The 14,964-nt window shown below is 34.6% G+C and overlaps 1 protein-coding gene across 4 annotated transcripts in view; it reads left to right on the top strand.

Moving 5' to 3' along the window:
- Window positions 1-14,964, top strand: part of Ttd14 (TRPL translocation defect 14) — a 106,144-nt gene that overhangs the window by 8,770 nt on the left and 82,410 nt on the right. The gene's annotated exons all lie outside the window — the stretch shown is intronic.

The raw sequence follows: 14,964 nt of genomic DNA, 5'->3' as shown, positions 1-14,964 counted from the left end.
GGGCTAGTGCCCTTTTTAATAGTCGGAAGTGATTGGAGGGAAACTAGCCCCCCCCCGCACGCCCATCATTCCCCCAAACACATCCAATCAAAATTTTGAGATAATCATTTTGTTCAGCGTAGTTGATTTCCACACAGAAAATATTTTTTTGAGGAGGACACTCCCCCACAACCCTCAAGGCAAGGGTTTTAAGTTAAACCCTGGGGGCATATAAGGTTCTTATAGAAGGTGTTGTCGTAGAAATTTCAAAAAAGGCTCATTCGATTGGAAATTCAAAGGACTAGTGCCCTTTTTATTAGTCAAAAGTGATTTGAAGGCAACTAACCCCCCTCTGACGTCCACCTTTTCCTAAACACAATCAAAATTTTGGGACAGCCATTTTATTAAACGTAGTTTTAAGTTCTGGAAATTAGATCTTTGAGGATGACAACTCCCCCACAGCCCTCAGGGTAAGGGTTGTAATTTAAGGATTTTCCAAATCCTTCTTATTATTTCTTATGGAAGGGATGACCGTATGAACTTTAGAGAGGGCTCATTTGATTGGAAATTGAAAGGTCTTGTTCACTTTTTAAGAGAAAAGAGATTGGAGGGCAACTAGCCCCCTCCTCCTCCACGCCCTAAATGCATCAGATAAAAAGTAAAGGCCATACGGCTCCATTGTCTTATTATTTATTATTATTTTTTCCCAGAGGCACTTCATATGGAAGGGGTCATCTTAGAAACTTCAAAAAAGGGCTCATTCGATTGGAAATCGAGTTCTAGTGCCCTTTTTAATAATCGAAAATGATTGGAGGGCAACTTGCCCCCCCCCACGCCCAGCATTCCCCCAAACACATCCCATCAAAATTTTGAGATAGCCATTTTGTTCAGGGTAGTTGATTTCCAGATAGAAAATATGTTTTTGAGGAGGACACTCTCCCGCAACCCTCAAGGCAATGGTTTTAAGTTATGCCCTGGGGGCATATAAGGTTTTTATAGAAGGCGTTGTCGTAGAAACTTCAAAACAGGCTCATTCGATTGGAAATTCAAAGGGCTAGTTCCCTTTGTAATAATCAAAAGTGATATGAGGGCAACTACCCCCCCCCCCCACGCACATCATTTCCCCAAACACATCCAATCAAAATTTTGAGACAGCCATTTTGTTCAGTGTAGTTGATTTCCAAATAGAAAATATGTTTTTGAGGAGGACATTCCCCCACAACTTTCAGGGCAAGGGTTTTAAGTTATACCCTGGGGGCGTATATGGTTTTGATACAAGGCGTTGTCATAAAAACTTCAAAAAAGGCTCATTGGATTGGAAATTCAAAGGGATAGTGTCCTTTTTAATTGTCGAAAGTGATTGGAGGGCAACTAGCCCCCCACGCCCATCATTCCCCCAAACACATCCAATCAAAATTTCGAGATAGCCATTTTGTTCAGCGTAGTTGATTTCCAGATAGAAAATATGTTTTTGAGGACACTCCCCCACAACCCTCAAGGCAAAAGTTTTAAGTTATATCCTGGGGGCATATAAGGTTTTTATAGAAGGCGGTGTCGTAGAAACTTCAAAAAAGGCTCATTCGACTGGAAATTCAAAGGGCTAGTGCCCTTTTTAATAGTCGAAAGTGATTTGAGGGCAACTACCCCCCCTCTCACGCCCATCTTTTCCCCAAACACATTCAATCAAAATTTTGAGACAGCCATTTTATCAAACGTAATTTTAAGTTCTGGAAATTAGGTCTTTGAGGATGGCAACTCCCCCACAGCCTTCAGGGCAAGGGTTATAATTTAAGGATTCTCCAAATAATTCCTATTATTTCTTATGGAAGGGATGCTCGTATAAACTTTAGAGAGGGTTCATTTCATTCACTTTTCACTTTTTAAGAGTCAAAAGAGATTGGAGGGCAACTAACCCCCCCCCCCCCTCCTCCACGCCCTAAATGTATCAAATAAAAATTTTGAGATAGACATTTTGTTAAAATAGTTCAAAGCTCTGATAACAAAAAACTCTGGTGTCGACACAGCCCACCAGGCCCGGGCGTTTTAAGTTATGCTCTGGGGACATATAAACAATCAAACACACATTAAATAAACAGTCGATGCAAACAGACATAATGTAAATTAATAAATAAATTTAATGCTGATATTAGTGTAAATACATAAATAAATTTCTGCTGGGTGGAATTTAACGTGGGGGAATTATCAGCAGGAAAAGGAAATGTTCTTTGAGGGGGAGGTATTTCCCAGGGGTGGGTTTTTCAAATGTGAATTATTCAGGGAGGGGACGACTGAACTCATTCGATAATATTCTAAATTTTACATCTGAAAGTAACGGGAATAAAGAATCAACGGAAATGTCAGAGATAGCACTTCAGGTTCCTTTAGACGGTTTTATTTGTGTCTTTTGAAAAAAGACATTTTCAAAAGATAGATTATTTTCATTTGTATTACTTTCTCTGTGGCTGCTCAATTATGCATGTGAGGGGGGAGACTCCCCCCCCACTGTCTACGCTAAGATTTCAGTTTTTATCTCAAGGCTTAAAAATGAACGCAATGCGATTAAAATATAACTCAAAATAACATATATAGAATAATATAGGCACATAACACATAACTAGTAATCAAAATTGCATATTATGAGTAGAGGCTCACCCAAATGATGGCCGAGGGGCTCACCATTCTACAATCTATGAAATCAATCCTGCAATAACTGATAATATAAAGTATTTTTGAGTATTTTAATGTCTTCCACAACTCAAACGGTCCAACATTCTACAGCCCAATGAGTCTGTCTAATCTCCTAAATCGGGAACAGAGGAGATAAGTGAAGTTCCGCCCCGTATTGGATGAGTCTTCAACCTCACCCTCCCCCTCTCCTACTGTCTAGGCTAAAGTTTTCTTCTTTATGCCAAGTACACCATTCCCGCCCCAAACACTTTAATAATGTAAAGTTTTGTATGGGAAAAACACATAGTAAATCTATTATAATTATCCAATTATAAGGTTAAAATACATACTCTGTGAAATATTCAAAATTGCTTTGGCACACAAAATCCTATTAAGGTCAATTCCAAACAGTCGTGATCCCTTTGTGTCAGCAAGTGAAATGGTCTAAACCCCCTTATTGGAGCTATTTTTTCAATCCATTCATTGTTGCCAATTGCTGTCCACAAGTTATGCAAGCTGTCTACTGTTCATATATAAGGTTTTTATCAAAGAGGTAATCGTATAGACTTTGAAAAAAGCGTCATTTGATTTAAATTGAAAGTTCTAGATCCGTTTTTTAAAGTCAAGAATAATTGAAGAGTAAGCAGCCTCCCCCCCATGCAATAAAAACTTGAAACTTTTTGCAATCAAAAACGAACAAAAATTAATGAAAAAAAAATTCCGAAAAATAAGTTTTTCAAAGAAAAGTGAAGGCCATTTTCAACTTAAGCTCAGGAGATAGAAATACCTGTAAAAATTCAAGCTCAAAACGACCAGAAATTACTATTAAAGAATAAATGAAACCCAAAACAAACAGAAATTAAATAAACAACCATAGGAAAAAACATACAACAAGTAATAATATAAATGAATAAATGCATCTTAAAGCGAGTAATGCTTAGATTGAATAAGAAAATCAAGCTTAAAACAAAAAAAAATATTTTGCTATTGAATTAAAAATGAAAATTAAAAAGAAAAGAAATTAAATAAACAATAAATGCGAAAAAAAATAAAATAGATATTAATTTAAATGAATAAATAAATCTTAAAACGAGTGAAACTTAAATTGAATATGCAAATCAAGTTTGAATCGAATAAAAATAACTACAAACAAGAGTTTGGGTATCGCCTCACTGCAGAAGTTTAAAACCTACTGCGTCATTGGCGCTTAACTGAAAACGAATTATATTACAAATGTTTTCTTTTGTACTTAATATTGAAAATAAATATTAAAATTACAGTAAAATTTTGAACTGATGAGCTTTCAGCAATTAATATCATTAAACATAAAACATTCAGTTTAATTTATTAGTCCTTTCCAAGATTGGTCAAGACAAATATAGTTTCACTACAAACAAAATTTGGATACTGCCCAGTTCTTTAACTATAAAAACCTAAAGCCTTCTGCGTCATTGGCGCTTCACTGAAAACGAATTACTCGTATATTACAAATTTATTCTTTTCCAGTTCTTACAGCATTGAAAATGAAAATAAAAATTACAGTAAAAAAAAATCTTTAACTGATGGATTTTTACACAATTAATATCATTATATATCTAATATTCAATTTGATTTTGTTTATACTTTCCAAGACTGTTCAAGACTCATATAGTTTTCAGTAAGGCGCCAATGACGCAGTAGGTTTTAGGCTTCTGCAGTGAGGCGATACCCAAACACTTGTTGTAGATTCAAACTTGATTCGCATATGGAATTTAAGTTTCACTCGTTTTAAGATTTATTTATTCATTTACATTAATATATACTGTATGTTTGTTCGCATTGATTGTCTACTTAATTTCTGTTCCTTTTAAGTTTCATTTATACTTTAATAGGAAAATATTTTTTTTTTTTTTAATCTTTATTTTCATATTCAATCTAAGCATTACTCGCTTTAAGATCTATTTATTCATTTATATTGTTACTTGTTGTATGTTTTTTGCTATGATTGTTTATTTAATTTCTATTCATTTTGGGTTATATTTATTCTTTAATTGTAATTTCTAGTCGTTTTGAGTTTGTATTTTATCAGGTATTCGTATCTCCTGAGCTTAAGTTTAAAATGGCATTTACTTTTCTTTGAAAAACTCATTTTTCGGAAAGTTTTTTTTAATTAATCTTAGTAATAATTTACAGAAACCATCTTTCCGTAGTTTTTAATCCAGTAAATTTTCTCTCCTTTCTGTTTATTTTTCCCCTTTTTTGTGTTCTAGTATATATTCTCCTTTATCTTTTATCTATGTAATAATTTACAGAAACCATCTTTCCGTAGTTTTAATTCAGTAAATTTTCACCCCTATTTGTTTATTTTTCCTTTTTTTGTATTCTAGTGTTTATTCTCCTTTATCTCTTTTATCTTTGTAATAACTTACAAAGACCATCTTTCCGCAGTTTTAATCCAGTAAATTTTCTCCCTTCTTTGTTTATTTTCCCTTTTTTTGTATTCTAGTGTACATTCTCTTTTATCTTTATTTGGCATGTATTATGTGATTTAGCATATTTTTATCGTTCTTTCGGTGTTTTATTGTAATCTGTTGCTCACAACAAACTAAGCTTCTTGGGTCAAATAACCGTTTCACATTTTTAATATTGCTTTAGTATGAATTAATTAAAAAAAATTCCACAAAATACGTTTTTAAACAAAAAGTAAAGAACTCCCATTGAAACAAAAATGAAAAAAATAGAATCAAATAATTTACCAATCATACAACTACCACAAATCAGTATCAACAAATAAATGAAACCCAAAACAAACAGAAATGAAAATAAATAACAGAGTCAAACTCAAATCGAGCAAAAATTAATATCGTTGGGGTTCTAAACCCCATGCTTTCTAAAAGCCAGAATATAATTTGTACTTTACTGAAAAAAATTCAAATGAATTTACTGAAAAAAATGTGCATTGTCAGTTTAATATATATGTGCTGACATTTATTCCTTAAAATCTCAATTAATTTTTGATTTCTTAGAGTTATAAAAGTGAAAATATTTAAAAGAATTTTTTTTTATTTAGAATTGTTAGATAATTTGATTCTGTTTTTGTTTATTTTTGGTTTCATGGAGTTCTTTGCTTTTTTTTGAAAGACTTATTTTGTGGAAGTAGTTTTTTTTTAAATTAATTTCTGTTCGTTCTATATTGACATCACAGTTTATAGAATTATCCAGTAAGCTTATCGCAGATCATTTCTGGTCTTCGTTCTCGGTGCGAACAAAAAGCTCCTCCCACTTATTTCTTCACTTATGGATCAGCGTGTTTGCGTCTATCAATGAGAAATGGTTACAAAGTGCATTATTCGTAATAGCGGGTTTCCACTTCTTTCCGATTGTTTCGCGCCTGACTTGTCTACCCGTGAAAAGATCTGATGCCGCTTATGTTTTTATCTGCAAAAACGTTCTCCGGAGCACTCCTATAAACTGTGATTGACATAGTCTTTTTCAGGGAGAAAGACTGAGCCTCTTCTAACGTTAAACAACCACCCCTCGATAAAGACCTTAAATACCCCCTGGGCATAGCTTACAACCATTGCCCCTAATCGCTGGGGTTTGTTTCAACCCCCAAAGCTGTCCCGAAATGATATTCAAACTATTTTGAATAGAATGGCTACCTCAAGATTTCTATTAGATGCATTTTGGGACAATACAACGTCTGTGTGTGTGGGGGGTAGCTACCCTCCGATCATTTTGACTCTTGAAAAGAGCACTAGAGCGTCTGATTACCAATCCAATGAGCCCCCTCCGAAGTTTATATGACCATGCTTTCTATAAAAACCTCATATGCCCCCAGGGCATAACTTACAACCCTTGCTCTGAGGCCTTGGAGAATTTGTTATCCTCAAAGACGTAGTTTCCAAACCTTTCTGATACGCTGAACAAAATGACTATCTCAAAATTTTGATTGAAGTGTTTAGGGAAATGATGGGCATGCCGGCAGGGGGGGGGGGCATTTGCCCTCTGATCACTTTCAACTAATAAAAAAGGCATAAGTCCTCTCAGTGTCCGATTGAATGAGCCCTTTTTAAAGCTTCTACGACAAAAATTTCTATAAAAACCTTATATTCCCCAAGGGCATTACTTAGGACCCTTGTCCTGAGGGCTATGGGAGGAGGGTTGTCATTCTCAGAGACATAATTTACACATCTTTCAACTACGTTGAACAAAATGGTCATATCAAAATGTTGATCAAAAATGTTCTGGGAATTGATGGGCATGGGAGGGAGGTGATTGGCCCTCCGATTACTTTCGACTATTAAACAGGGCAATAGCTGTCTCAATTTCCAATCAAATGTGACCTTTTTTAAGTTTTTATGAAAACGATTTATACAAAAACATTATATGCCCCCAGGGCATAACTTACAACCTTTGCCCTGACGGCTGGGGGGGGGGTGTCATACTCAAAACATAATTTCCGGACCCTTCAACTGCGTTCAACAAAATGGCTATACTAAAATGTTGATCGAAATTGTTTTGGGGAAATGATGGGTGTGGGGGGGCATTAGCCCTCTGATCGCTTTTGACTATTAATAAGGGCACTAGCCGTCTCAATTAACTATTGAATGAGCTCTTTTTGAAGTTTCTACGACAAAGTTTTCTATAAAAAAAAACTTATATGCCCCATGGTATAACTTACAACCTTAGCCCTGAGGGCCGGGGGGGGGACGGGGTATTATCATACTCAAAAATATAATTTCCGGACCCTTCAATCACGTTCAAGAAAATGGCCATATCAAAATGTTGATCTGAAGTGTTTGGGGGAATGATGGGCGTGAAGGGTGGCATTCGCCCTCCAGTCGCTTTTGACTATTAATAAGGACACTAGCCCTCTCAATTCCCCATTGAATGAGCCCTTTTTGAAGCTTCTACGACAACGCTTTCAATAAAAACCTTATATGCCCCCAGGGCATAACTTACAACCTTTTTTCTGGGGGCTCTTGGGGGTTTGTCCTCCTCAAAGACATAATTTCCGGATCTTTCAACTACGTTGAATAAAATTATTATCTTAAAATTTTTATTAAATGTGTTCGGGAAAATGATGGGCGTGAGAAGGGGGTTAGTTGCCCTCCAATCACTTTTGACTATTAAAAAGGGCACTAGCCCTTTCAATTTCCATTCAAATGAGCCTTTTTTGAAGATTCTATGACAACGTTTTCTATAAAAAAAAACGTGTATGCCCCCAGGGCATAAATTAAAACCATTGCCTTAAGGGTTGTGGGGGATTGTCATCCTCAAAGACCTAATTTCCAGAGCTTTAAACTACGTTGAACAAAATGGTTATCTCAAAACTTTGATTGGATGTGTTTGAGGAAATGGTGGGTCTGACAGTCTTCTATTAAAAAGGGCTCTAGCCCTTTCAATTTCCAATTGAAGGAGCCCTTTTTGAAGTTTTTACGACAACGCTTTCTATAAAACACCTTATATGTCCCCAGGGCATAACTTACAATTTTGCCCTGAGGGCTCTGAGGGGATTAGCATCCTGAAAGACCTAATTTCTAAAACTTTCAACTTGGTGCTTGGCACTCATATTGAAGTTATGCCCTGGGGGCTTATAAGTTTTTTATAGAAGGCGTTGTCGTAGAAAATTCAAAAAAGGCTCATTAGATTAGAAATTCGAAGGGCTAGTGACCTTTTGAATAGCCAAAAGTAATTGGAGGGCACATAGCCCCCCCCCACGCCCAACCTTCCCCCCAACACATCCAATACAAATTTTGAGTTAGCCCTTTTGTTCAGCGTAGTTGATATCCAGATAGAAAATGTTTTTAAGGAGGAGACTCCCCCACAACCCTCAGGACAAGGGTTTTAAGTTATGCCGTGGGGCCATATAAGGTTTTTGTAGAAGACGTTGTCGTAGAAACTTCAAACTCTTTCGATTGGAAATTCAAAGGGCTAGTTCCCTTTTTAATAGTTGAAAGGTATTGGATGGCAATTAGTCCCCCCCCACGTCCAGCATTCCCCCAAAAACATCAAATCAAAATTTTTAGATAGCCATTTTGTTCAGCGTAGTTGATTTTCAGATAGAAAATATGTTTTTGAGGAGGACACTCCCCCACAACCCTCAAGGCAAGGGTTTTATGTTATACTCTGGGTGCATATAAGGTTCTTATAGAAGACGGTGTCGTAGAAACTTCAAAAAAGGCTCTTTCGATTGGAAATTTAAAGGGCTAGTGCCCTTTTTAATAGTCGAAAGTGATTTGAGGCCAACTAACCCCCTCTCACGCCCACATTTTCCCCAAAGACATCCAATCAAAATTTTGAGATAGCCATTTTATTCAACGTAGTTTTAAATTATGGAGATTAGGTCTTTGAGAATGACAGCTCTCCCCCAACCCTCAGGACAAGGATTGTAATTTAAGAATTCTCCGAATCTTTCATATCATTTTTTATGGAAGGGATGCTCGTATAAACTTTAGAGAGGGCTCATTTGATTGGACATTGAAAGTTTTCGTTCACTTTTTAAGAGTCAAAAGAGATTGGAGGGCAACTACCCCCCCCCCTCCTCCACGCCCTAAACGTATCAGATAAAAATTTTGAGATAGAAATTTTGTTAAAATAGCTCAAGTTCTGATAACAAAAAACTCCGGTGTCAACACAGCCCACCAGGGTCCGGGGGTAGGCGTTGTAAGTTATGCCCTAGGGTACAAACAATCAATGCAAACAAACATACTATAGATATTAATGTAAATTAATAAATAAATTCAGTTTTTTAAATTAATTTCTTATGTTACTAAGTTTTAGACAATAGAAAACTAAAGGTCATAAAGGCACTAAGGTTTTGGTGTTTTATTGTTTTCAGTTGTGCACTAAGATTAGTGAAAACAGGGCCACCAACGGGAAGGTTGTGCACAGCCAGCCCCGTCCGCCCATCCTTTAGGATTAAACCCGACACCCTAATATCCTCCCATTTGTAGCGCAAATGTGAGGATAGCCTTATATACTGCTTGTTAATTGTTATCTCTTTTGCAAAGTTATTTTAGTTTCTTTTAATTAATTTTTTTCTGTTACTAGGTTTTAGACAATCCAAAACAAAATGTCAAAAAGACCATAAGGCTTTAATGTTTTGTTTGGTCTTTTTCTACAAACTCCTCATTTTGTTGTGTACAGCCAGACCTGCCCGCCCACCCCTTAGCATTAAACCCGACGCCCTGATATCCTCCCATTTCCACTGCAAATGGGAGGATAGGTCTGTCCAACCCCCTAATATCCTCGCATTTGTGGCGCAAATGGGAGGATTGCTCTATATACTGCTTGTGAATGGTTATCTCTTGTGTAAAGTTATTTTAGTTTTTTAGATTAATTTTCTTATGTTACTAAGTTTTAGACAATAGGGAACTGAAGGTCATGAGGGCAATAAGATTTCGATGTTTTTTTTTTTTTTTAGTTGTGCAATAAGATCAGTGAAAACAGGACCACCAACTAGAAGGTTTTGCACAGCCAGTCCCGTCCGCCCACCCCTTTGCACTAAACCCGACCCCCTCCTCTCATTTGTTGCGCAAATGGGAGGATAGCTCTATCTACTGCTTGTTAATGGTTATCTCTTATTTAAAGTTATTTTAGTTTGTTTTTTAATTATTTTTTTTCCATTACTAAGTTTTAGACAATAGAAAACCAAAGGTTATAAAGGCCATAAGGTCTTAAATTTTTCATTGGGTCTTTTTCTAAAAGCTCCTCATTTTGTTGTGTGGATCCAGCCCCACCCAATCATTCCTTAGCATTAAACCTGACCCCCTAATATCCTCCCATTTGCAGCGCAAATTGGAGGATAGGTTATAATTCTTTCTAGATACTAAAAGAATTTTTTCTGTTTGTAGATTTTGCCTCCATATTAAAGGATTTTCTTATTGCCATAAAGGCAATAAGATTTCAATGTTGCATTGTTTTTAGTTTTGCAATAAGATCAGTAAAAACAGGGCCAACAACTGTTCTTTCTGTATTAACAAATGGAAAAACCTAGCTACTGCTTTTAGAAGCTATTATTTCGATCCATTCATTGTTGCGTGAAAAAATCAGGTTTGATTTTTCAGAGGCATGTATTTAAACTGTCTATAGCAAAGGCCATAAAGTTTCCATGTTTTATTATTATTAATTAAAAAAAACTTTACACAAAAAAAAGTTTTTTAAGAAAAGTAAAGAGACATAATGAACTCAGGATCAACAGAAGTTAATGCATATTATAGTTTAATCTAAAAAGTACCATAAATTACTGTTAAAGAATAAACAAACCCTAAACGAACAGAAATAGAGACTAACTGTTTTATAAACATAAATATAACCGGTGCAAACATAAATAAATGAATAAACCTTATATAGATTCAATATTTTTTATTACTTTCCCTTCAGAGCTGCTTTATATGCAAGGGTTAAAAATACCATTTTGGTTAAAAATAGTTGAAAGGTTAAGTAAAAAAAACTCTGCCGTCGACAAAACCCCCAGGACCCGGGGGCAGGAAGGGATTCTCGAATAAACTTCGGAGAGGGCTCATTTGATTGGAAACTGGAAGTTCTAGTCCAGCTCTTATGAGTCAAAATTTATCGAAGGGCAAATAACCACGCCCTTTTCCCCCACCCCTTCCTTTGAACTAATTCTGTTTATACCTGAATGCCCAATGAGAGTTAGAATGTTTTGGTATTATTAGACACCTAATAGACACATATAAGGCATCTGCTCTCCTCCCTAACAAGGAAAGAAACAAAGAGTGTAAGGCAGTGGCAGATCCAGGGGGTGGGCGAGGGGGTGCCCTCCCCCCTAACGTAGTCTATAGTAATGTAATTTATTTAATAAACGCAAGATTGCGTTAATTAAACTTGCTATTTTTTCAATCCATTCATTGTTGTCAATCGCTGTTCACAAGTTACGCAAGCTGTCTATTGTTCATATATCAGGTTTTTATCAAAGAGGTAATCGTATAGACTTTGAAAAAAACCTCATTCGATTTCAATTGAAAGTTCTAGATCCGTTTTTTAAAGTCAACAATGATTGGACAGTAAGCAACCCCCCCGCCCCTGCCATAAAAACTTGAAACGTTTTATAATCAATAACGAACAAAAATTAATTTAAAAAAAAATCCGAAAAATAAGTTTTTCAAAGAAAATTAAAGGCCATTTTAAACTTAAGCTCAGGAGATACAAATACCTGTTAAAATTCAAACTCAAAACGATCAGAAATTGCTATTAAAGAATAAATGAAACCCAAAACGAACAGAAATGAAATAAACAATCATAGCAAAAAACACACAACAAGTAATAATATAAATGAATAAACAGATCTTAAAGCGAGTAATGCTTAGATTGAATATGAAAATCAAGCTTAAGACGAAAAAAAAAGACTGAAAACGAATTATATTACAAATGTTTTCTTTTGTACTTAGTATTGCAGATAAATATAAAAATTACAGTAAAATTTTGAACTGATGAGCTTTCAGCAATTAATATCATTAAACATAAAACATTCAGTTTAATTTATTAGTCCTTTGCAAGATTGGTCAAGACAAATATAGTTTCACTACAAACAAAATTTGGATACTGCCCCCTTCTTTAACTATAAAAACCTTAATACTTCTGCGTCACTGGCGCTTCACTGAAAACGAATTACTCGTATATTACAAATTTATTCTTTTCCAGTTACAGCATTGAACATGAAAATAAAAATTACAGTGAAAAAAAAACTTGAACTGATGGATATTTCAACAATTAATATCATTATATATATAATATTCAATTTGATTTTGTTTATACTTTCCAAGACTGTTCAAGACTTATATGGTTTTCAGTAAGGCGCCAATGACGCAGTAGGTTTTAGGCTTCTGCAGTGAGGCGATACCCAAGCTCTTGTTTGTAGTTATTTTTATTCGATTTAAAATTGATTTGCATATTCAATTTAAGTTTCACTTGTTTTAAGATATATTTATTCATTTACGTAAATATATATTGTATGTTTGTTCGTATTGATTGTTATTTAATTTCTTTTCGTTTTAAGTTTTATTTACACTTTAATAGCGAAATTTTTGTTTTCGTTTTAAGCTAGATTTTCATATGCAATCTAAGCATTACTTGCTTTAAGATCTATTTACTTATTTATATTATTAATTGTAGTATGTTTTTTGCTATGATTGTTTATTTAATTTCTGTTCGTTTTGGGTTTCATTTATTCTTTAATAGTAATTTCTGGTCGTTTTGAGTTTGAACTTTAACAGGTATTTGTATCTCCTGAGCTTAAGTTTAAAATGGCCTTTACTTTTCTTTGAAAAACTTATTTTCGGAAAGTTTTTTCTTAATTAATTTATAATAAAATAATAAAGCGTATATGGTCTATCACTTGAGCACGGTTGTGCTTTATACGTTCCTTGTATTTGAGAATATTGTTGAAAAAAATTTATAGTTTTCCGCTTGATTTGGGGTCTCTTCAAGTCACCCTGTATTCTATCTATGGCTGGAGGAAATATAACAGATTAATCATGGTGTATTGCATGAGCATGTTAAAGCTCCCAAAGGCTCCCAAAAACACAAAAATAGGGGAATTTTCCAATTGGGTGGTGGTTAGAGATGGATTTCAGACTAGTCTCAGAATGGTACATCTGCGCTTATTTTTTTAATGTAGCCTACTTAGGAATAAATCTTTACTGTTTCGTATTTTTACGTTCAATGTTTTTTTTTAGGATATTAAAAAAAACTTTTTTTGAGTATTTCATTTTTTTTTTAAAAGAATAGGCTAAGCTTAACTCGTAAAATAGCACACGTTACTTTAATAATCATGTCAGATCCACTACGTAAATACGTAAAGCCACAACTTCAACAAAATAAAGATTTGGCGTTGAACAGACAAAACAGGTCAAAATGAAAATAGTAGTGAACGGAGTATCACTGAACTAGTAAATAAGTGATATATCTCCTGTAAATATTTTCATTTAATGTCATCGTGTGCTAGACCTCCAACCTAAGTTGTCTAGAAATTACCATACATAAGAAATGAAGTCTAAGACAAACTGTAGATAAGAATATTAAATCAAACTTGAAACAATCATAAACTACCTAGAAAAAATGATGGTATTGGGACCCTTAAAACCTCCAATAAGGCTAGCGTTATTTTTGCCTTACTGAAAACTAAATTTTTCATGCTGAAAAAATAAAAGTTCGGTCCAAATTTCTTGGTGTTTTTTTTTAACCAATTTTTTTTAGTCAAATATGTTCTTAATTAATTTTTTCAATAATTAAGTGTTATCTTTTATATAATTAATTTCATCTCTTGATTAATTTTTTTAATTATAAGTAAATTTATAAATTTTTTTTTGTCTAGAGTTCCCCTTTTAAATATGTAGAAAATCTTTTGGCTAAATCAAGCTTTCAAATTAGGATTCTTATTTAGCTGCCAGTAAAGAACAAATGAACCCCCTTTACTTTAGCCAGTAAACCCCCTAGCGTTTTGGAGGTTTTAGGGGTGATGCAACCTCAGTTGTTTGTTGTAAAGTTTATTGGCATAAAACGATTGTGATAATTCATTTAGGTTTGATTTCGGAAAAAAGACCTATCAATCTATCAATTTTCAATTTTGCTTACAATTTTCCTTATCAATTCAATTTTCCTTATCAATCTATCAATCTATCAATTTTCTTACCCACAAATGATAAGGAATAACAATTTTCAATACAACACTTTGGATTCAGGCAATCCATCGAATTTCCAGTAAAGTGAGAATGACACTATCCTTTGAGGGGCTTTGAGCCTCTTATTGAAACCCCTTATTTATCAGGCTGTTCCGAGCAAGTTATAGTTGGTAGTGCATTTTCAAGTGAGAGTCCAATTTTGAGTGGTGTGCCACAGGGCAGTTTTTCAGGCCCAGTGTTATTTTGTTTGTTTGTCAACAATTTGCCTGAAGTATGTTGTCACTCTATTGTCAAACTGTTTGCACACAATATAAAACTGTATAAAAGTGTTACCTCCCCAGTAGTTGTCACCCTTATTCAAGAGGATCTGAATGCCCTAAATGATTGGTGTAAATTGAACTCCATGTTTGCAAACCATCAAAAATGTTTTGTACTAATAAGGGGTTGATAAGAGGGGTTTCCGCCTCTTTCCCCTCTCTCCCTTTTTTATGCTACTGACAAATAACGGCCATAACGCTGACAAAAAAAATCTCGCGTTTTTGTATACTAGATTGGATATTTATTTATTCATATATTTATTTATTCATAAGCCCCAGGGGGTAACGCCATCATTGTTGAAGATAATTTGTCCGCGTTACAAGATTTTGTTCATTGAACATTGTGGTTTCTACTTGTTTTAGTTTAAAATGAT

The sequence above is a fragment of the Artemia sp. Qi Xiang Cuo genome, chromosome 3, assembly GCF_049724085.1.
Source record: "Artemia sp. Qi Xiang Cuo chromosome 3, ASM4972408v1, whole genome shotgun sequence".
Lineage (NCBI taxonomy): Eukaryota > Metazoa > Arthropoda > Branchiopoda > Anostraca > Artemiidae > Artemia > Artemia sp. Qi Xiang Cuo.
This window is presented reverse-complemented; position numbering and strand designations above follow the sequence as displayed.